Here is a 25,192-nt window from a genome sequence, read left to right on the forward strand (position 1 = left end):
CAAGCCTTCCAGGTGTAAATCCACAGCTATTGCAGCAGGTTTGCTGCCAAGCACTGCAAAGTGAATAGAGAAATCCTTTCAATTGGCTTGCATGACGTTATCTGCTTCATCGATTACAACACGCTTTATTAACAAGCTTCAAAGTATGTATTTTGCTACTTCATGGGATGGGGGAAGCAAGAGCAATATTCTGCATCCAGATGTGATCCCATCAGGCTTTTTTCGAAAGTGTCGTAATTCAGCAGCTGTTTCAGCTTTACTCAGTGCATTCATCATTCAGTTCCTCCCAGGAGAAAGATGCCTTTTCTGATTTTACTCTCTCATTTTCCCAGAATATTCTCTTTGGTTAAAGTTTTATGCTGAATGCAGTTTTAACGAGGCAATTTGCCTAGGGAAGATGAGTCTTCCCCCGGCCCCCGCCCCCGCCCCGGCCAATAGTGTAGAAATGAACAGAGATGTTTACTGTTAGCATTTATATTAGACAAGGACTTTGGCCATAGATTTCATATTTCCTTCTTTGTCGCTTTGGACACTTTTCTTTCTGAAGTAATTGAATCTTGTGCTTTCCAAGAGGAGCTGATTCCAAAGCAAACCGGCGCTTTGTTTCGCTTTAACAATCCTTCGTCTCCTCTGATACCTCCATCTCGCCAGTCAGTTCGGAGGGAGACATTGCTCCATTTGTTTGAATAAAGTGCTGTAAAGTGTTCAGTGACCTACATGATCATAATGTTCAATGTACTCCCTACGACTGAATGACAGAAGAAAGATTACTTTTAATTACTCTAAAAAAGCATCGAATGAGATCCGTAAACCATCAAAGATTTGATCCCAGGAGACCTTTTACCATCCCACTTTGCTCATTGTTTCCTTTCAGAGAAGATTGTATATGAAGATGAAGCTCTGCATATGTTAATGGCTTTGTAGGCTCCTTCGTGTGCATTAAGTAAAGTGTAATTAGCACCTGCAGATCTTCAAGGTTCTGAAAACAGTGCTGGTCTCCATGGCTGTGCTATATTTTTGCCGATGAAAGTTGCAACATTTGAGTCTCAAGATCTTTTGATATGAAAACAAATATTGTGCAGAGGGAGAGAAAAAAAAGACGACCATAATAGTGACTAGAGCTGGTTTGAAAATGGGAAATCCTCCCCCCCGCCCACACACACACAGTTCCCCCCCAGAAAATTAAAACCGGAACAATTTCAGCAGAAAAATCAGAATACTGTGATTCAGTTATTCTGCCATGGTGACTCCTAGGAATTATAGTTCAGTCCATCATGATCTCATTCACTTCTAGAGGCCGGGCCCTCTGATTGGACTACAACTCCCATAATACACCATGGTCTCCCCTCTTGGGAAGGGTAAGTGGTGCAGCATGGGAATGCAGTTTTGGGGGAAAAATTTGATCAGCCCCTAGTAATGACATAAATTAGCTCACTGCAATAGTGAGCAGCAGCATGGGCCTCCCAGCTGTATTTGGTGGTATCATTGACTCACCTTGCTAAAGCAGCAATCCACCCTACTGCAGGTGATAAGATTTCCATACCTATTTTTTTTTTAGAAAAAAAAATCTGTATTGTGATAGCAATTGGTGAGCTTTCTTAATGCATTTCTTTTCAACCTTTCCTTTTCATCCAGTGTACCTCACTGGAGCTGCCAGACTTTCAGTTTTGAATGGCCATCCAATCCAAGAAGGTTTCCACATCAAGTGTGTGCACAATTTTGAGTACTGTTGGTGTGAGGGTTCTCTTTGGGTCAAGGACAGTTGAGAGGCAGAGACAGCTTTGATATACCTCCACTTCTCACTTATACCAACAATGGCTTGACATCATCTCCAGAAAGAAAGGGTAAAGCTTTTAGCTAGTAGTGAATTATGACATGGGTGGGGGTGATGGTTATTTTATGCAGTCATAAATGAAGGTGATAAACTCATATATTCCTCTTTGGAGGACCATATTTTGACCTCAAAACTGTGGTATGCAAATACACTAACATGGGGGATGAAGAGAGAAGATAACAGGAAAGGGTGAATAACCCCTGGTCTTCCTCTAAGCTGCTCTTAAATCAGCTCTGTGAATGCCTTGCTGCTCCTGGATCCCCAAACACCTTCCATAAAGTCTTTGGATGGCTAAAGACTGCCCGCGTTACTGTCCTGTTGAAGGAGATCCACACAGTCACCATCTCCAGGCTCAGTTGCTGCAATACACTGTACCTGCAGATGAAAATGCCATGCAGACTTCCAGAGGGTCCAACACACAGAGGCCTATCTTCTAAGCAAGACTATTCAAGGAGAACAAATCTCTCTGGAGCTTCATATGCTGCACTGACTCCATAGTCACATGAAGGGCTAATTTTAGATCCTGACTCTGATGTTCAAGTTTTTCCATGGACTGGGCTCTGCCTATCTTCTGGACCACCCCTCTCTCTAGGACAATGACCACTCACAACAGGAACAAGAGAGTATGAAAATACCTTCTCAGCAGCTGGCCCAGCTCTTGGGAACTCCCTTCCATTGGACATCAGAGGTGTCCATGGATGTCACTATTGTCAGAGAGAGACAGAAAATCTGTCTCTATGCGCTAACCTTAAAAATTAAATCACACCCCCCAGTGCATTTATTAATAGGGGGCTGGAGTACGTGGCCTTTCTGCCTGTTTGTGTACTTACATAAATCCTGTTTGCACTCAGACACCACCATGGTGTATTATGTAAACCCATAGATTAGCTAAAGGGCATAGGGTGAAGAGGAGATGGCAGCACCCAACAGGAAGCTCAGCTAATTGAAATCACAATTCCACCGAGCTGAGAATTTCTCTTACAGACCAGTTCTTACCACGCTGATGGCTCCTAATTTCTTCAGCGATAACTGCTGCTCCATGGGCCTAGAAGGAGGCTACTTTTTGGTTAATATGGTAAAACTGCTGCCTACAGACAACAAGAGACCTAGCTCAGTATACCCAAGTCTAGCCTCTAGATGGGGGAGCTCTAAGTAATGTCTATATCTTTCTGATCTAGCTCACTCGCTGTCAGGCAAAACACTAGTGTCTCTGATAATACAATGATCGTAATACATATGTCAGCCACTGAACAAGTCAGACAGGAAGGCTCGGCTAAGAACAAGGGAGAAAAGCAAGGGCCTCAGTATTTCGCAAAGACGGAATAAAATAGAGGAAATGTATTAAGGTTTAATAGAGGCTCTTGCTAACATATACTTTTCCATGCATGCCTGAGAGTGAGGGCTAGTGTCCTTAATGGATTAAAATGATTCTGCCACGTTTGTACAAATTGTGTTCTTAATAGAAATATATATATTAAACAGGGTTGGGTTTTGTTGTTGTGCGATTTTTTTGTAGGGGTGGGGGACGATATTCAAAGATATCCCTCCCTTCAGTGTCTGGAAGCCAAACATTGGAACACTGTGCAGGTGAATTAGAGCCAGAAAGTGAAAATGATCTGAATAAAAGTGAAACTGACTTTTCGATTCCCACTGCCCAGGCTACCCCTAATTTTGAAAAGTAAATTATTTTCCCCTGGATTTTTACAATCTAAGGTAGAGTAGAGCCAGTTGAATAGCAACCTCTTGCTTCCCAGAAAAAAAAATGGTACTGTCCAGAAGTTGCCGATAAGCAGAGTGCAGTTTTCAGGAGATATATAGAAATGCAAGTGCAGTACAATGGTATGTTGTACAGAGCAGCAGTTGTGAAATTGTTTATTAACTTTCAGTACTAAAGAAGAAAGCCAAGCATGACACGCTGATATGGATACACTGTATAATGTATCACAGTGCTTAGAGCAAACATAGGACATCTCAGCTTGCTGTGTGTCAGAGGGACTACAGCAGCACAGAATTCTATCAAGAAAAAACGTTTTAAAAACATCAAAGAAAACAATTACAGCATGACACCTCTATTCTGAACCATACTCTACTTACAGTTAGTGTTCCTTGTATGTGTCAAAAATTAAAGGAGCACAAGATATTACAAAAAAAATGGTTTTAAGAACAAACTTTCTCCAGCGTTATCTGCTTTCTATGGTTTGCCATCTCCAGATGTAAATCCTTCTTGCGTTTGCATGCAGCCTCATAACCATTCTCAAAGCCACAACTCTGGCGTATCCTGCAAAAAAAATGTCCACCACAAGTAGCTGCTCTGTGAGGGAAGGCTCTTTGGGTTCCTCAGCCGATGTATTATCGTCTTGTGCCTCATCAGGCTGTCAGTGCTTCACAATTGCTACTGTTTTCAAAAAAGCTCCCCTTCCATCTCCAAATGACTGTCAAACTCAACAACGGCCTCAAATTCCTCCGCTGTTTGATTTGCACGAAGAGAAGCATCGGCTGGCACATCAATGTCACCAGGCTGTCATTTTCTGTTGTTGACGCAAACCCGCTCTTTCTGTGGCAGTTTAGAACAGTCTGAGGGAGAACAGTGGCCCAAATGAAGTGCGTTGATCAGGGCTGTTCTCCTGGCAACACCCATCACTAGTCAGTGTGGGTCAGTGTCCAGGGAGGTGACGATGTGTGCACTAAGATGAGAGCAATAGCGACCTTGGAAGATTTTAATGACAACCACGTCCATTGGTTGCCTGACTAAGGTTGCGTCTGGAGGCCAGAAGTTTAGCACAATGTGCGGTAACTCTACATTAGCTGAATGGGCTGGGCAATTATCAACCTAGAGGTACATATGGTGGCCTTGTGGCCACATCTCCCAGTTCCAGTTCTTAAGCCACTCTTCAAACAGCAAATTTGTCATCCCTGCATTGGCTGAGTTTCTGTTGATCATGGACAACTTTGAGTGTCCCTTTGGGAAACAACGCGGGCATTTGCTCTTTCCAAACACCATAGGAGGCTGTTTCTCCGCCCACCCATGTTTGCATGACACAGCAATATGAGGCAGTCTGTTTTTTTCCCTTCCTGCCAATCCTTTTTTCAGCATGCCAAGGCTCAGTTGGAAATCCCCAGTAGAAGAGACCAGTCTCGTCAGCACAGAAGGTGTAATGTGGCTGTTACTGCTCTAGGATGTGTGGTAGGGTGTCAGCCGTTCAGTAGCTACTGAAAAGTCAGTGTCCTTTTTCTCACCATGCTCCTTACACAGAACCACAGACTTTCCTCCGACTGAGCCGTCCATCCAAAGGGTGGAATTTCTTTCCCTGTTCCGCTGCCAGCTGACTTGCTTTGTGTTTCAGCATCATCCTGCAGAGTTGAGCACCTTGACCAAGCTTATGTTGAAGCCAGAGCCACTGAGCTTCAGCAATCCCTGCCATCTTTCCTTCATGTTAACGCTTGCAGCCTTGCTTTGTGCTGTAAAATATGATGGCTGTTCTTTAGAATGCTCAGAGCAACAGATTTTGAAACACCAAATCTCTTGGCTACTCTCATTTGCTTAGCCCTGGGTTCATGCAGGGCCTCCAGGACCTTAACTTTATCAGCAAGAAATAGGTTCATGAGTTTAGAAGCAATGGTACATAATGGAAATGCTCAGCTGTGCATACTCACAGCCAGGAAGCTGGATTACGGATGGGATCTTTCCCCTAAAAAAGTTACTAAAAAGCATCATGATTGTTATAAATATCTGAATCCCATTTACATTAATGTTAATGGGACAGAATCGATTCCTGGCATTGTTGCCATTAACTGGAGCCTGCTGTTATCAGGATTGGTAGTATGTGGAATCTACTATTATATTATTAGCAACAAAGGTAAGAATGTGTTGGGGGTTTTTAAATATAACTAGGAAAAAAAGAAATTGACATACTACATCAAACCCATGATCCATCCTATCTCTGACAGCTTCAGAGGATAATAACCTGTCCATAGGGGAAATATTTTCCTAACCTAGGATGCTAGTAGTCAGTTTTGCTTCCGAAGCATGAAGCTTTGTATCCTTTCTAAAGAATATTGTAACCTGTCTGGTGCCACTGTGGATGTTCTCACATTTAACTGTGTTTAAAGCTGGTTGAAACACTTCAGATTTTTCCAACAAATATAGGAGACAAATTTGTCATGAAAAAAAATCTTCCCATTTTTTTGACCAGCTCTGTTAATAGTAGAGTCACACCCAAAGAAGCTTCAATCAGGATTGGGACACTATTATATTCTAGGCCTCAGAGATTTATTGGGGCAATTAATTCCACGGATTAATAATGTTGTGTAAAAATAAATTCCTTGTATTGGCTTTAAATTTGTTGCCTTTCCGGTCCATTGTCAGGTCTTGTATTATGCAAAAGGGCAAATAGGGGTGATTAAAATAATGATTGTTATAGAAATAGACGTCTTATGTCCTCTCTTATACTGGAAATTAATAGTCCTAGGGCTGGACCAGTGTTTCAGTGCAGCTGCATCACTGAGAATCATTTTCTCTCTCCTCCTGTTTTTTAATCATTTCTTTTTAAAGGTATGTTCACAAGCTTTAATGAGGACAATACTACTCAATGCTGATACATAGCATGCTATTTATTTACATAATGGATATATCACTATAATTCAATGGAAGAAATATATCTTGCTTCCTGGATGCTAATCAATGACTCGCTAGCTTGAACATGTCAGCCAAGTAATACTCTCTCAAGGCACTGTAAACTAATGACTGAAATGAGAGGCTATAGTACTACACATGCAGCCTATATTATTTGCATAAATAACTACTCCTGCTACACTGAACGTAACATTTGAAAGTGCTGTGGTGCTCCAGAGAGGTGATTTGGTGATTTACTCTTTTCCCTCTATCACAAAAAAAAAAATCCAATTTTTTTTAACCAAAATATACTGCTATGGAACCGGGATTAAATAATTTTGGGGTTAAGGTCCCACATGAGACCACTCATTTGTTTACTGTTAAGCACATGCTTAAGTACTTGCTGAAGCAGGGGCCTTTGACAGGTAGTTCAGTGCTTTTAAATCACAAGACTAAGATTTAGAAAATTTGAGTTCTGTTCCCAGCTCTGCTCAGGCTTGCTGTGGGAGTTCAGCAAGCCAGGTCATCTCTCTGTGCTACGTTGCCCATCTGTAAAATGGGGATAATATGTCCTGTCTCCCACTCTTCATCTATCTTGTCTATTTAGACTGTAAACTCTTTGGGTTGTAGGCGCTCTCTTAATATAGGCATGTACTGTGTGTATGTACAGCAGCTAGCACAATGGGCCCCTTTAGATGCTGTCACAAAACAACAATCATACCCAAATAGGTGTACAGAAACCTTTTTCATTAAAGGAAGTATGCTGTAAAACTTGTTATGAGAGAAACTGAACACTAGCACTCATAAATTACATAGTAAGGTAATATACAGTATATAAAGACCTTTACATTGTATAGTATACTTCTATGTAATTTCTCATCCACTTTCCTGTGTATTCACTATAATGACCGCCCCATGGATTGCCATGAAGACATCGCCAGAAGCATTAATGACTGCTGGGCTGTACTGTAAGTTTGGTGGTGGCACTTCCCTTGTTTGAAGGTCTGGGACTTTTAGCTTAGTGGGCTCCATCCACTATTCCCAGGAGGGGTTCATGGTTTTTAGCTGGTTCATTTTGTGTGTGTGTGCGCGTGTGTGTGTGTGCGAGAGAGAGAGAGAGAGAGAGAGAATTTGGTGTTTATGAAAGCGGAGGGTTAATCAGTCGCACACTGTTATGCAAAACTCCTCACACAGCTCCGGCACTGAACCTCAAATGCTAAGAGCAAAACCTCAAAACCCGTGTTAGACCCGTGGGACTCTCTATCAGAGACTGACCGTCAGATCAGGCTGTGCGGCAACTTTACAACATAACAATTAAAGATTAAGAGGATTCCACCAAACGTATTCCCAGATTGGGCCTGATCCACAACTCGACCCCAGGTCTCCACAGCACATTTAGTCTTTTTTGAAAGGGACCGCTCAGTGCAACAAGAATGAGCCTACTTATAGGATTCCAGGCTGAGAACTTGCTGCTTTAATTAACTGCATGATCATAATAGAGTGTGGCAGGGAAAAGAACTCCTATTGACTAAAAAGGAAGTAAGGGAGAGATGGAGCATGGCTCCATCGCATAATACTGTGGGTAACCCAGTTAACCCTACATGACTATTTTATTACAGATTCAAGGTTCTCAAATCCTTCATGCCAACTACTGAGCAAATTCTAAATTTTCCATCCTCTTCCAAATAATAAATAAGTGTGCTAATTTTTTAGAGCTAATCAAAAAATGTGGAAAAACATTTGCAAAGAAAATCAAAGATTTTTCCCATTTTTTCCCATCCCAAGTTGAAATTCAAAAAAAGTTTTAAACAGTTCCATGGTGAAAAATGGAGGGGATGGGAAATCATAAAAGGTCATCAGCATATTTTCCTTGTTCATTTTTTATTGTCAGAATGTCAATGGAAATATCATTTAAAAATTTAATATTAGAATATTTCTTTTTTCTATACTATCCTGTCCGTCTTGTTGCACTGAGCGGTCCCTTTCGAAAAGGCTCAATGTGCTGTGTAGACCTGGGGTCGAGTTGTGGATCAGGCCCAATGCGGGAATAAGTTTGGTGGCATCTCCTTAATCTTCAATTGCTATGTTGTAAAGTTGCCACACAGCCTGATCTGATGGCCGGTCTCTGATAGAGAGTCCCACGGGTCTACCACGGGTTTTGCTCTTTGCACCTGAGGTACAGTGCTGGAACTGTGTGGACAGTTTTGCATAACCATGTGCTTCCACTATGGCTTGGACTCTCTTAACCCTATGTTAAGATGAAATCTTGGTTCAATTAAAGTCAATAATTTACCTCACATTGGCTCAATGGATCCAGGATTTCACTTAGCATTTTCACCTGCTCCCCAGAAATCATGTGTCTAAGGCCTGGTCTACACTAAAAGTTAGATTGATCCAGCTAAATTGCCAAGAGGTGTGAAAAATCCACTCCTCTGAACAATGTAGTTAAGCTGACCTCGCCCCTGGTGTAGACAGCGCTAGGTCAGTGGAAGAATTCTTCTGTCAACCAGGCTTCTGCCTCTTTGGGAGGTGGATTCCCTACACCAACGGGAGAACCTATTCCATCAGTGTAGGAAGAGTCTCCACTGAAGCGCAGCATGTGCACCAATGTAGCTCTTCAAGTGTAGAAAAGGCCTTAGTTTCTCCTATTTTATCCTTTCCACTGCAGTCAAGATCTACAGGGCAACTGTCTACACAAAAACAACAAGGAGTCCAGTGGCACCTTAAAGACTAACAGATTTATTTGGGCATAAGCTTTCATGGGTAAAAAACCGTCACTTCTTCAGATGCATGAAGTGAAAGTTACAGCAGTAGGCATTATACACTGACACATGAAGAGAAGGGAGTACCTCTCAAGTGGAGAAACAGTGCTGACAGGGCCAATTTGATCAGGGTGGATGTAGTCTTCTCCCAATAATAGATGAGGACGTGTCACTACAAGTTCAATCAGCCAGGTAGATTTTTGGGGAGACTTGCATGACACATCAGTTGGAAGTAACAGAGGAGGAGAAGGACCTTGGAGTATTGGTTGATCACAGGATGACTTTGAGCCGCCAATGTGATATGGCCGTTAAAAAATCTAATGCGGTTTTTGGATGCATCAGGCGAGGTATTTCCAGTAAAGATATGGAGGTGTTAGTACCGTTATACAAGGCATTGGTCAGACCTCATCTGGAATAGTGTGTGCAGTTCTGGTCTCCCATGTTTAAGAAGGATGAATTCAAACTGGAACAGGTACAGAAAAGGGCTACTAGGATGATCTGAGGAATGGAAAACCTGTCTTATGAAAGGAGACGGAAAGAGCTTGGCTTGTTTAGCCCAACCAAAAGAAGGCTGAGGGGAGATATGATTGCTCTTTATAAATATATCAGAGGGATAAATATCAGGGAGGGAGAGGAATTATTTAAGCTTAGTACCAATGTGGACACAAGAACAAATGGATATAAACTGGACACTAGGAAGTTTAGACTTGAAATTAGACGAAGGTTTCTAACCATTAGAGGAGTAAAGTTCTGGAACAGCCTTCCAAGGGGAGTAGTGGGAGCAAAAGACTAAGCTTGATAAGTTTATGGAGGGGATGCTATGATGGGATAGCCTAATTTTGGCAATTAATTGATCTTTGATTATTAGCAGGTAAATATGTTCAATGGTCTGTGATGGGATGTTAGATGGGATGGGATCTGAGTTACTACAGAGAATTCTTTCCTGGGTGTTGGCTGGTGAGTCTTGCCCACATGCTCAGGGTTTAACTGATTGTCATATTTGGGGTCGGGAAGGAATTTTCCTCCAGGGCAGATTGGCAGAGGCCCTGGAGGTTTTTTGCCTTCCTCTGCAACATGGGGCACGGGTCACTTGCTGGAGGATTCCCTGCACTTTGAGGTCTTTAAACCACGATTTGAGGACTTCAGTAACTTAGACATAGGTTAGGGGTTTGTTACAGGAGTGGGTGGGTGAGATTCCGTGGCCTGCGTTGTGCAGGAGGTCAGACTAGATGATCATAATGGTCCTTTCTGACCTTAAGTCTATGAATCTATGAAAAGGTCATTCTTTGCTTTACTAGTACTTTGAGACTAACTGAAAAGGACAACCTTGTTATTTTAAGTTGCACTACTGCCCTGATCCCGCATTGTGACCCATGGACATGGGCTGTTGCCCCTGTGAAGAGCGGAGCTCCCTGTGGGTAGATTATAAGCAAGATCAACACGTTAGACTGTAAGTTCTCTGAGGCAGGGACATTCACTTATTCATTTCCTAGTATAACTAAGCCCAGATCTCTGATTGGAGCTTCTAGACACAATACAAAATAATAATAAAGTTTTAGGAGGGCTGGTCAGATCTAAAGCCCATGGAGTCTTTAGAAATGTTTTAAAACTCCCCATTAAGCCTGGCTGCTTAAAACCTTCGATGGCTAACTGTCTTCAATTCTATTTTCAAACCAGTACCCGGAAAAACAAGCTGTCTCCTGGTGTAACGCACACATACTGCTGTGCATACCTGTGCTTAAGACCTGATTGGAGTTATTTAACAAAAACCATGGCTACTTTCCAAAGACAGATGGGAATCCAGATTTTCCATTTACAAGCTTGTTTATTGCTATGTCAGTTTCAATCTTCCCGACAACATATTGACAAAAAAAAACTGAAAATAGAAATAGTATTTATTGATCCAACAAATTAAATTGTGCATATTATGATGACAAACATTCGGTTTTTCAAGACACAGAAAAGAAACAAGTATTGATTATCTAGGTCAAACTCCTGAGGAAAATGACATTTTCCAGTTTCATTGAGGGCAGTAATATTTACTGACAAAGGCATGTTAAATAAATAAAAAAGCAGCTACACTGCTGCCTAAGCAGACAAAGAATAAATATATTTTGAAATGCAAATCATTGTCAGCAAATAGAAATAAACAACTATGTTGTAAAGTGTAATGATGGGCTTTTAAAGCTTTATGGTGACAAATCTTCACGTATATCTTTTGTCTTGACAGTGGTTGATCTACATCATTTCAGAAGCACATCTCTTGTCTCTCTTTGCAGGGCTGGCTCCAGACCCCAGCACGCCAAGCGCGCGCTTGGGGCGGCGTCCCAGCGGGAGGGCGGCAGGCGGCTCCGGCAGACCTCCTGCAGGCATGCCTGCGGAAGGTCTGCTGGAACCGCGGCTCCGGTAGACCTCCCGCAGACGTGCCTGTAGAGGGGCCGCTGGTCCCGCGGCTCCGGTGGAGCATCCGTAGGCACGCCTGCGGGAGGTTCACCGGAGCCGCGGGGCCAGCGGACCCTCCACAGGCACGTCTGCGGGAGGTCCCCCGGAGCCGCGGGACCGGCGACCACTAGGGTGCCCCCCGCGGCGTGCCGCCCTGCTTGGGGCGGCGGAAATCCTAGAGCCGCCCCTGTCTCTTTGAACTTGAAAACAAGGGCATATGACTATCTATCTAGGCACATATATAGTCCTCCTCACTGTAATATGGAATTTATCCTCAAAGCCCCTGTGTGGAGGAGAGCTAATTCCCCCATGTTGCAGGCAGGGAAACTAAAGGAAGGGGTATTAAAGAGGAACTAGAGATGCTAGAGATTAAGTGATTTCCTAGTGTTACACAGGAAGTCTGTAGCTGAGCTAGAAAATGAACCAGATCTCTTAAGTCTCAGCCTAACACTTTATCCATTCAGCCTTCCTCCTTTAACAATACAACAGGTTGTTACTCAGGATATCAGTTCATATTGCTGCAGTTTTTATCCTGCTTGCCCTGGGCAAGAATTCTTCCTGAGAAACTAGGTCTGCAAGTGTAGCAATATCATCCAGCCTACCCGTATTATAATTCTCATTTTTCTGCCCTACCTATTCATCAGGATGATGCTTCCGAGCCCAGAAGACCATGTAACTATAGACATCATTTGACAAATAAACCTCTATCACCAGCATGGTCACATGGAGCATTTCCACTGAGCCATCAGGAATGTCCTGTGTGTTATGAAAGAATAACTTTTCCATCAGGTAGTTCTTCTGAGTTGAGCTCCTCAGTAGTGATCTAAAAAAATAGGCAAGCATGGATGTTAGGAACAAGTATTCCCCATGATTTGTCTACCTTTGTGTCATGAATTCATGGCTGGACTAAATTTCAACAGATCAAAAAAAATACTGCATGGATCCCAGACCTTCTATGTTACCAGACCATCGCTCCATAATTCAGCTGGCCCACACCTCATCCCACTGCACTGCCACTCATCCCATCTAAGCATTCGTACCTGCTCCGTGGTGTATCAAAGCAATGGAGAGGACACTACTGCTGCTCATCTGAGTAGCTATTCCTATGACTCCTTCCCCATACAAAGCCCGGCCCCTTTCGGTTGTAAGGATCAAAGCTCCATGGTAGTTCCAAGGGAAGAGAATTGGATCTAACATATAACAGTCACCTCACTCTTCTTCTTGAGCTGAGCCAATGCATTTTCCATAGTTTCTCTTCGATTTGACTCCCTCTCACACCACAAGAGAAAAGTCTCCATCTTTATCAATATTTTTGTGATTTCTAAATGTGAGCTCAAGGTGGGAGCCTGAAACTGAAATTCACATATCAAAGCCTCAGGACCAGGCTTAGTCTAACATGAGCAATTAACTTATTGTGGTCTTAATCATAGGTTTCCTTTTGCTCTTTACATCTGTTTCATTTTCTTTTTTAATTTTGCCTTGTTCCTGTGATCAGAGAAACATTCAGTGCTGAGAAGTCAATACCTCTGGGCTGTTAATCACTCTGAATGCTGCCCAAGCCTGAACTCCATTTCTGTTTGTTTTCTGCTTCTCAAAATAAAGAGGAAACCTAGTTGATAAGCCTTTAGAAGTGCAGTAGATTTGTGTTTGTTTGTTTCCTCTACGTTTAATAAGCAAAGGAAAGCCACGTTAGTACACTTTCCAGACTTTCAGAAAGAATATCTTCATAACAAGTATATATTCCCTTTCCAATTTCCATAGGGGCTTAACAAGTTCATCCCATATATGGAATGCAAGGAGAATCAAACAGCAAAACCACAAACAGCTGTTTATTTCAATGTAAACATGAGGATTGCTTAGATGTTTCTCCTTTCTGAAGTATGCCTGCGGGTACCAAAGGAATGATATCAAATCACATACACTTGACAGTTAATGCTACTTGTAAAGTAAACTTTATTAATTTTGTGTTGTCTAATATATGCTGGGTTAACACACATAGATATCATTATCCAATATGTATTGATATCATGTACATAATGCATACATTAAGTACACAATATCAATATAACATTATATTGTGCATATATATATTTCTAGCAGTTACGTGGCCTGAATTGGCCTATGTCTTTTTATAATCCTATTCCCTTGTTGGAATCCGGTAACACTTGGGAAAGTTGAAGTCAATGAGGGCCTTATGATTGCATATCATACAATTAAAAATGAATAAAATACACACTAGAGATAGGTAGTGCAGAACGGCGACGATCAAAGGACATTAAATTATCAAATTTTCAGGTGCAAGACATCTATTTCTATTCTTTGCTCCTTCAGTTGGACTGCACCTATAATAATGCAAATTTATAGGTACAAAAATTAGATGTAACTTTGGCCTTGAAAATCTTGCTGGAAGGGTTTGCAACACAATGTGTTTTGTAGGAAGAATCCAGTATAAATTTATGAACACCGGAGTGCAGTTGCTTGTGCTGGAAGAAAATGAAAGTGATCACATCATAGAGCAAGATGTGAAAATAGGACATATAAAAAAGAATGGAATATTGTAACCTGACTCAAGAATGCATGAAGCAAATTGGCTGTAGCATGAAATCTTAGGTGTCTGCTGCTCTTGAAGGCTTTCAGTTGCTAATAGCTAATCTGAAACTTGTTTGAAATCAAGCATCGGAAATAGATGTAGCTATACTTTCTTGTAGCTATGAATTCCTAAAGTATTTGTGCTATTTTTAGCATATTCACATTGTTATGTGCTTGCAAGTGCAGGTTGCATGTTTGTCTATGCTTGGCTTTGTGATGTAACGTATCTTGCTTTCTCCATTTCCCCTCAATTACAATGTCCTTTAAATAGGCTTAGCACTTAGGAAAGGTGCCAGCCTCGCTGTCATGGAGATTGGGGTCTGTCATATTTCCCCGGCCGGGGTCCAGCAAGGACACCCTATCTGGGCTGCAGGCTCCTGAGCCATCACCTCTCTTGGGTATAGACATGCATCTCTCTTCCTCATGACCAGGGTATTTCCAAGAGGCACAGTCCCCTCTCTGCGTTGTGTTAATGCCAGCAAGTCTGATAGCCAAACAGGCCTGTTTGGCTTTCTCCTCAGAGGCTATAAACAGCATAATTGTCCACCATTATAAGTTACCTCACAGCTCTTTCTGAGCAAGCATGTTTATTCTTAAGGTGAAAGCATTGCAGCGAAAGCATATAAAGCCAATAAAATAACCTACATACATGTGTATAAGCTTACCAGAGATCACCCTTCCCTCCCACAACTCCAGCAAAGGCTCTGGTAGGTGACAGTCCTTCAAATCCTTCTATGACACAGAGGACCATTGGTCATTCACTTTTTGTCAGCAGCTCTTATCAGACTTGCCATACTTATTACATCTAACACACTGTTGTCATAATCTGTATCTAACAGGTGTAGTGTAAGGTATCACTGGAAAACTAATCACAGATATTCTCACATGTTTCATGTATGGCAAACCCCTAAAGGATTGCGCAGATGTGCAGGAAATTTGGGACTAACGTGTTTAAACCAGACAACTCTGGGTTGTTTTTTTTCCAGATGAAAGAAAGACTGACACCTCCCTCCAGGTGCAGTCACAGTCAATTGTCTGTCCACTGGCATATCGGAGATTGCAGGAACAGATCAGTGTGCAGATTAGAAATCAGGAGTGGAGTTGAAGCCAGCATGGAGGCTTCACCACCTGATTCCCCAGCTCCTTTCCTTACAGCATGAATGAATATCATCTGGGTTGACCCTTCAGAACAATACATTTCAAAGATTCACTGGACTAAACAGAGGGGCAAAGAAGCCCTGAGTTGTCCTTCGCCCTGAGGAGACAAGGAAAACCAGTGCCTTAGAGTCTTAAAGCTAGAGCTAAATTATTGCCAGTAAAATCCAATAGACACATGGGTAAACTGGGAGAGATGGAAAAATAAATATAAAGGTGCATGTGCTTTTTTGTCTGCACAGAAATAAAGTCACTTGTGTCAGAGAAGGGGGCATACTCATGCCTTTTGGGAAATCGATGAAGGCAATCTGGGGACCGGGGCATACCATCACATGGTGCCCATGTGGCCCCTACTCCCACTTGGGAGTGGCGGCAGCTGGACTGCCCCCCCCATGCACACACTTAGCTTTGTCTAGGGCTGGGGTCTCCACGCTTTCCTTTCTCCGTGTCTGCAAGTGACTTAGGGTATGTCCCGGGGGAGATAGCACAAAGCCCTCATCCTGAGCAGAGGGCTTTGTGTGTGGGGAACTCTCCACCATCAACACAGCAGAAGTCTTTGAAACCTTAGTTCTCCAGCTAACACACAGCCTGGTAGAATAATCAACCCCCCGGCTAACTCGCGTCTGGAAGCCTGTTTGATACAAATTGATGATCTCTCAAATCCCATACCCACCACGTTCACCATTGGCACTGGTTTGAGCAGTTCTAGCAGAAAAGCCTCCCACCCCCAGATATAGCCTCACCCCATGGACAAGGAAAGCTCGCATTGCTTTTTGTCCATGATGTGTCTGCTACATAGATACAGAGATGATTTCATTTTCCAGGACTATGAATCCGGAGCCTTTTGAAAGCCCTGAAAGCCAACACTTTCGAGCCACCCATCACAGCAACCAGTGTATTTTACTCTGCTTGGGGTCAATGCTTGAATTATGAGGGGGAAAGGAAGGGGGCCCTCATATTTTGCAGATGTTCCTTTCTTGCGCTGCATTGCTGTGCATGCTCCCCTACACTACTAACAGTTTGCAACTAGTCTGACGATATTGGAAACGTGTTGATGCTCCGTGCCGGTGCCAGGCAGTTGTGCATGCACACTGACTGCACTGGGAATTTGATGACTCCCTGCCTTAGCGGATAGGCTAGGCACCTTTCTATACTGGCATGAAAATGTGCAGCTGCTCCCTGCTGACACTGGGTTGTGGTGGGATTTGAATGTGCTCCTACTCTCTTGCCCTGGCTGGCTTGCCATGCATACTGCCAGGCTGAGTGGGCAGTTTGCAGATGCTTTGCACTCAGGTTTTTAGTTTATGGGGAACATTGGATATACGGGAGCCAAAGCATGCCCCTGAATAAGACAGAAGTGAGATAAGCCCCTCAAAGTAGCAAGGGCCCTCCCAGGTCCCCCTGTAATTGGAGCACTGCTTGGGGTAGACCTTAGTGAACGAGTCCAATTTCAGAGTGGGTGGGGTCACCTTGGGCACCTACTAGCGTGCACTACACCCTTCACTGGCTACACATTCACTTCCAGTTGCCATCCTAGGGGTTGGTGATCATCTTTGAGGCCCCCATCCAGCAAAACACATGGATAACTAAAATCAAGTTAATAGCCCCACTGAAGCCGAAAAGGCTGTTCCTTTGCTTAACATTACGAATAGGTTTAGTGCTCTGCCCGACAGAGGCCCAAATCCCCTACACAGTCTGGCATCTGTTTATCCAGATGCCACCCTCAGTGCTGTTGTGGCATTTGAGGTCTCGGCTGTTGGAACTGATGCTCAGCATCCCTCAGATCCGGCCCCAGGGACTTGTGCATGTCCAGCTTTTCTAAATAGTCTTCAGCCTGTTCTTTCACCACTGAGGGCTGCTCACCTCCTCCCCATACAGTGCTGCCCAGTCTGGGAGCAGACCTTGTCTGTGAAGACCAAGGCCAAAAAAGCATTGAGTATTTCAGCTTTTTCCACATCACCTATCAGGAGGCTGTCTCTCCCATTCAGTAAGGGTCCCATACTTTCCCTGACTACCTCCTCATGGCTAACATACCTGTAGAAACTCTTCGTGTTACCCTTCACATCCCTTGCTACCTACAACTCCAGTTGTGCTTTCGCCTTCCTGATTATACCCCTGCATGCTCAAGCAATATTTTTATATTCCCCCCTAGTCATCTGTCCAAGTTCCCATTTCTTGTAAGCTTCCTTTTTGTGTTTAAGCTCACCAAAGATTTCTCTGTTAAGCCAAGCTGGTCACCTGTCATATTTGCTATTCTTTCTGCACATCAGGATGGTTTGTTCCTGCGCCCTCAATAAGGCTTCCTTAAAATACAGCCAGCTTTCCTGGAGTCCCTTCCCCCTCACATTAACCTCCCAGGGGATCTTGTCCATCAGTTCTGTGAGGGAGTCAAAGGCTGCTTTTCTGAAGTCAGGGTCTGTATTCTGCTGCTCTTCTTTCTTCCTTTTATCAGGATCCTGAACTCGACCATCTCATGGTCACTGCTGCCCAGGTTGCCACCCACTTCTATTTCCCCTACCAATTCTTCCCTGTTTGTGAGCAGCAGGTCAAGAGGAGCACGTCCCTTAGTTGGTTCCTCTAGCACTTGCACCAGGAAGTTTTCCCCAACAATCTCCAAAAATTTCCTGGATTGTCTGTGCATTGCTATGTTGCTCTTCCTGGGTGAGGGTGCTGAGGGAGTTGGTTGATGTGATTGCAGAGCCATTGGCCATTCACTTTGAAAATCTGTGGCAATTTGGAGAGGTCCTGGATGATTGGAAAAAGGCAAATATAGTACCCATCTTTTAAAAAGGGAAGAAGGAGAATCCAGGGAACTACAGACCAGTCAGACTAACTTCAGTCCCTGGAAAAATCGTGGCGCAGGTCCTCATGTAATCCATTTTGAAGCACTTGGAGGAGAGGAAGGTGATCAGGAAAAGTCAACATGTATTTACTAAGGGCGTGTCATTCCTTACCAACCTTCTATGATGAGATAACTGGCTCTGTGGATATGGGGAAAGTAGTAGACATGATATATCTTGAGTTTACCAAAGCTTTTGATACGGTGTCCCACAGTATTCTTGTCACAAAGTTAAAAAAGTATGGATTGGATGAATGGACTATAAGGTGGATATAAAGCTGGCTAGATCATCGGGCTCAACGGGTAGTGATCAATGGCTTGATGTCTAGTTGGCAGCCCGTTTCAAGCGAAGTGCCCCAGGGCTCAGTCCTGGGGCCAGTTTTGTTCAACATCTTCATTAATGATCTGAATGATGGGATGAATTTCACTCTCAGCAAGTTCACAGTGACACTAAGCTGGGGGGAGAGGTAGATACGCTGGAGGGTAGGGATAGGGTCCAGAGTGACCTAGACAAATTGGAGGATTGGGCCAAAAGAAATCTGATGAGGTTCAACAAGGTCAAGTGCAGAGTCCTGCACTTAGGATGGAAGACTCCCATGCACCACTATGGGCTGGGGACTGGCTAGGCAGCAGTTCTGCAGAAAAGGACCTGGGGATTACAGTGGACAAGAAGCTGGATATGAGTCAACAGTGTGCCCTTGTTGCCAAGAAGGCTAACGGCCTATTGACATTGCTAGCAGATCGAGGGAAGTGATTATTGCCCTCTATTCGGCACTGGTGAGGCCACATCTGGAGTATTGCATCCAGTTTTGGGCCCGCCACTACAGAGAGACGTGAATAAATTGGAGAGTCCAGCTGAGTGCAACGAAAATTATCAGGGTACTGGGACACATAACTTACGAGGAAAGGCTGAGAGAACTGGAATTATTTAATCTGCAGAAGAGAAGAGTGATGGGGGATTTGATAGCCTTCAACTACCTGAAGGGGGGTTCCAAAAAGGATGGAGCTAGGCTGTTCTCAGTGGGGTAGATGACACAACAAGAAGCAATGGTCTCAAGTTGCAGTGGGGGGAGGTCCAGGTTGGATATTTAGAAAAACTATTTCACTAGGAGGGTGGTGAAGCACTGGAATGGGTTCCCTAGGGAGGTGGTGGAATCTCCCTCCTTAGAGATTTTTAAAAGCCCAACTTGACAAAGCCCTGGCTGGGATGATTTAGTTGGGGCTGGCCCTGCTTGAGCAGGGGGCTGGACTAGAGGACCTCCTGATGTCTCTTCATACCCTAATCTTCTATGCTCAACTCTCCAATGCTGGCAGTAGAGTGTTCTCCGTTGCATGCCCTTGGCCTTGGATTTGTCCCAGAATGACCATCAGAGTCTGAACTGGTTGAAGCTTCAGACTCGTTTTGTTCAATCAAGCTTCTGACTGTCTTATTTTATTTCATGGGGGTTGGATGGGGTTTTTTGGGGTGGTTTGTCTGTTTGAGCGATGGACTGGTTACTTTGGATTAGGCAACCTTTATGAATGGTGGGACATTGACTTTTGCATGTTAAATAATATTGGACCTGATCCAGTGTCCATTGAAGAGAATAGAAAGGACTCCCAATTGACTTAAATAGATGCATCTGGTGCATTGTCCAGCCACCTGTTTGCTTTTATTCGTATCACTATATATGGTAATAAATAAGAAGTTGGGTCCAGGTTTTATTTTTCATCTCTTCTCTATTCACCTTTTTCCAATAGCATTTTTTTTCAAATTGCCATTCTAGTTATTCAGACAATTTTATTTGATTTGCAGTATTACCTGATCAGCCATGTATTCTTCTTGATTAAGCCTCCAAGATTAAATTGCAAATAAGCGGAAAGTTATAGTAAAATTCATATTAATTCCAGTCTCTCTGACCACTTGCTGTAATTCTTAAGCATTTATATCAATATTTCAGACAAGATGGAATACCAGATTAATCCAAATACAAAGTCAGAATTTGCCAGATATGGGCTAATTTGTCTCTTATCGACACAATCAAGGACACTTAAGCAATAAGTATGCAAGATGTTCTTCATAGTTTTGCAAGTGACAACCTTATTTAAAAGGATGATCATATGATGTGGCAAAGTGACTTGAAATAAATTGGCCACTGTAATTGGAAATATAATATTTTAAACAAACTTCACCTATTAAAATGCATTGATCTAAAATCTTACATGATAAAGTGGAATAATTTTATATGGTTTTATTTAAAACACTCAGCATTGTTATTCCAAAACATTATGCAAAATGATTCATGGAAAAACTTTGCAAATGACAAACACAATTAAAATACCCTGAGAAGGAACCATAGAATCATAGAATATTACGGTTGGAAGGAACCTCAGAAGGTCATCTATTCCAACCCCCTGCTCAAAGCAAAACCAACACCAACTAAATCATCCCAGCCAGGGCTTTGTCAAGCCGGGCCTTAAAAACGTCTAAGGATGGAGATTCCACCACCTCCCTAGGTAACCCATTCCAGTGCTTCACTACCCTCCTTGTGAAAGAGTGTTTCCTAATATCCAACCTAGAACTCCTCCACTGCAACTTGAGACCATTGCTCCTTGTTCAGTCATCTGCCACCTCTGAGAACAGCCGAGCTCCATCCTCTTTGGAACCACCCTTCAGGTAGTTGAAGGCTGCTATCAAATCCCCCCTCACTCTTCTCTTCTGCAGACTAAATAAACCCAGTTCCTTCAGCCTCTCCTCATAAGTCATGTGCCCCAGCCCCCTGATCATTTTTGTTGCTCTCTGCTGGAATCTCTCCAATTTGTCCACATCCTTTCTGCAGTGGGGGGCCCAAAACTGGATGCAATACTCCAGGTGTGGCCTTACCAGTGCCAAATAGAGGGGAATAATCACTTTCCTTGATCTGCTGGCAATGCTTCTACGAATACAGCCCAATATGCCATTGCCATTGGCCTTCTTGGTAACAAGGGCACACTGCTGACTCATATCCAACTTCTCATCCATCTTTTTGTTAGGTGATTGTACATCACCTATCACAGTCGGGACCATAATTGAGATCCACAGATACTAACATAATAATTTGTAAGTTCCACTTAGGCCTGCAAGAATTGGCAAGAAATCTTTTAAAGAAACAGTATTTCATTTTCTTGGTTGTGTTAACTGTAGATTGAGAGAACAAGGAGAAAATATTAAATTTATAAATAGACACACACACTAACTTATAGCAAGTCAGAGCTTCAAAGTATTGGTAAATGAAGATGCTTTTAATGTTTCTTTTTCCTTTTTTATCTTTTTACCGTTAAAAAAAAACACTCTATAATATAGTTTAGGACATTCCATACAAAAAGAATAATTGAAAAGATATTACAGTTATGCACTCCAAGGTCAGGAAATGCCAAAGTTTTAACTGTAACCTAATTCTGCCCCCTTGTGCATGTGGATTATGATACAGTCTTAATTACTGATCATATGTTATTTCTCAAACCAAAGAGCCTAATTTCCAGAATGGCTGAGCAGCCACAGCTCCCCATTGGCATCAGCACTTCTGAAGATCAGACCCATAAAATATAATCTCCTCCAATGTTTTCTGGAACATTAGATTCACACTTGTCATATATTGTAGTGCTGCGTACTATGGGAAAGCAGAATTCATAGGAGTCGTTTGTATGAAAAGTACATAATAAAGTACTTACGTGCAGACTACATATTAAGTTTTCAATACAGAGCAACAGTAAAAGTTTGCTGATATCTATCTATAGCTATCTATATATATAGCTATATCTATCTATCTATATATAACACCTTCGTTGGCAGGTAAGTCAACTTTGTAATTATGATGACCTTAGTTCTTGATTTATACCTTAGGCAGATTTGTAATCAACTGTGTCTGCCTCAATTGCATCTAAGGAAAATTGTGCAGTTGGTTGAGAGGCAAACCAATAATGCATGGTGCCGACTAAATTATTTAAATATATTTCTTAGCAAAATGAAAAAACATAGTTAATAAAAGTATACTGGATCACCATGACCATTAAGTTAGTGTAAGCAAACAGGACTAATGTTGCATTTTGCTACCCATGTGTATCGAAGGTAGCAGAAATTAAACAAAAAAAATGTGTCAGCTGAGAAACAGCGTGTGAACATGTAATTGAATACAATATTGTAATACAGGTTCACCAGGGGCTGAGTTCAGGTTGCATATCCCAACTTTCCTTGGTCATTAACTGAATTTTAGGACTTTATAACCTTAACATACTTGTAAATGTAATTTTTGCCTCACTGTAAAAATATGCTCAAGAGTAACATGGACTCTAGGAGCAGCTACCATTCTACCATTGCTTTTGAAGCTGCAACCCTGTTCCTAATTCACTTCATACAGACAAGTAATTGCAAAAAGGTCTTTGGTGTCTCTAGGAGAAACAATCAGTTTGACGTTCTTGAAGTTGTTCAATATTCTTTTGTGCCTTTCCTTTAGCTACCTGGATTCATACCCAGCAGGCACTTTCCATTCAGCACAGACTTTATCTAGCTTAGTCATGAAGACCATTTTGCTCCATGAACAAGGCACTTTTGCTATGCAAACTACCCAAGTTTTTTTTTGCCTGGCATTATTTGAGCTGCAGTGAATGCACCTGAACCCCAGTGTAGCCAAGGAAGAAGGCTCTGTTGTTCTTCAGTCTTTTCTTCTCCAGTAGGTGTCACGTGAAACAGAGTGCGGACATTAATATAGATTGAAGCTGTTACTGATCACTTTGACAGGAAGGGCGAATAAATCACTGGAACATCACTCACACTTTAGCCAATGATTTGAAAGAGCCAGCTGCTATTTAATGGTACGTTTGGGGGAATGTAACTCAAGTCATAGTCTTCCAGTTTCTTACCTCATGGAATGGTAGTAAATACTGCTTTGCAGTTATTAACATCTGCCATCCAAGGATCCCATAGCAATTGTTCCATATTCATTAAGGCCTGGTCCACACTGGGGGGCAGTGTCGAGGTAAGATATGCAACTTCAGCTACAGGAATACCATAGCTGAAGTCGAAGTATCTTATCCTGACTTACCTCCCGTCCTCACCGCTCGGGATCGAAATCCGCGGCTCCCCCATCGACTCCGCTACCGCCACTCGCTTCGGTGGAGTTCCGGAGTTAACGGGAGCGCGTTCGGGGATCGATATATCATGTCTAGATGAGACATGATATATTGATCCCTGCAAAATCGATCGCTACCCGCCGATTCGGCGAGTAGTCTGGACTTACCCTAAGTCTTACACTGCCCATATGATGCAATTGCCCATTTTAGAGATGAGATCATTGAGACACAGGGAGCCAAATTTTCTCCCACATTTGCACCTCTCAGTGCTGCCTATGAAGTGAAAAGGGTCCAGGATCTAGTCCTAGACATTCAGAGGAGCTCTCAGCTGTCATAGATGCTCCTTTACCAACCCATCCTTCCCTCTGCACAACAAAGGAGGTGTTTAGGGCAATGGACCGAGTAATTGGGTGGAGTATAGCTGTGTTCTACCAGTTCTCTATACAGTCACTTGGAAGCCATAGCCAGCTGCTGGAAGGTAGCCCAGTCCAGGACTGTTCTGACTAATGCTGGGGCCAGAGCACACACAGCTGATGAATTAGGGAATCATCACTTGTTCCATGATGTCTGCACCCCCCAACATGGAGGGAATCTAAGCACAGAGGGAGTCTAGGTCAGCGAGATTAAGTTGCCTGCCCAAAGTCACACAAAATGACATTTTCCTCTTCTTACAGAGAGCTTTGTTCTGGGAACTCCATGTGGATGGGGTTAGAGCACCATGGAAGCCAGTAGACAGGTGACATGAATATTGGTATCACAAGAGTGGAGCATAGCCGGCGCTCGTTTAAAAGAAATGAAATGTTATATTGGCAACAGGCTCTGAATGACAAGGTCAATTTCTTTATACTGACATTTTACCTCTGACACGCTAACATTAGCTTGCGATACGATGTCCAGCTGCCTATGAGCACATACATTGCACCTGATCCTGATCTCATTTAGATTGTTTTTACATGGGTGTAGCTCCATTGACTTCTCTGCCTGGAGTTCTTCCTGATTTACATCAGTGCAACAGAGCAGAATCAGGTAGCAGCATAGACCAATACTGAAATGAATTCAATTTTTTAAACCAAATACCTGGTAAATAGATTTCTTGATGATATTTCCTTGTCTAAAATTAGGAAAATTGAACTGGTAACCTCAGAAAACCTTCACTTTTCCAAATGAGATGCCTCAACCCAATACAATCAGTCTATTTTCATGTAATGACTCATGGACAGTTGAAATCCAATTAAAGTGACCTGTGACTTTTTTCATGCTCTACCAAAAAGTCATATTCCAAATATAGGATTTCCCCTACCCCTAACTCAGCAGCCCATATGGTATGAGAGCACCAGATGCCAGTCAATTAGTGAGTGACCTTTCACAAACTTCTGTACTATATCACACTGTATAATTTCAGTTATCATTTACAAATGGAGGACCTGATTTTGCTGCCTCAGTGCACTGGGAGGTACTTTATTGCACAGTGAGTCATACTGGAATCAATGAAATGAAACCAGTTTGAGGCACTATATTCTATGCGGGTAAGGAGCGCAGAAATCAGCCAATAGCTAGCATGTTGACTAAGGGTTAGATTAAGCCTATAGCCCCAGCCCTGGGAAAGAAGTGGTGTGCTGCAGCAGCATCCCAGCAGCTACCGTAGGACATCACAATTCCCTCTCTGTTCTCCTCCTGCTCCAGGCAAGGTAGCAAGTTATCAGTCTTTAAGGGTGCGCCAAACTTCCCCATTGTACTGGATCAGCTACTCTGGCCAGAATGTAGAGACAACAGAATCAACTCTCTGCTTAATCTCTGTCCATTTGCTGACAGATGGGACTATCAGGAGAGCATGGGATGCAGACGATACCACACCGGAGTCCTAGATCCAG

The sequence above is a fragment of the Mauremys mutica genome, chromosome 10, assembly GCF_020497125.1.
Source record: "Mauremys mutica isolate MM-2020 ecotype Southern chromosome 10, ASM2049712v1, whole genome shotgun sequence".
NCBI lineage: Eukaryota > Metazoa > Chordata > Testudines > Geoemydidae > Mauremys > Mauremys mutica.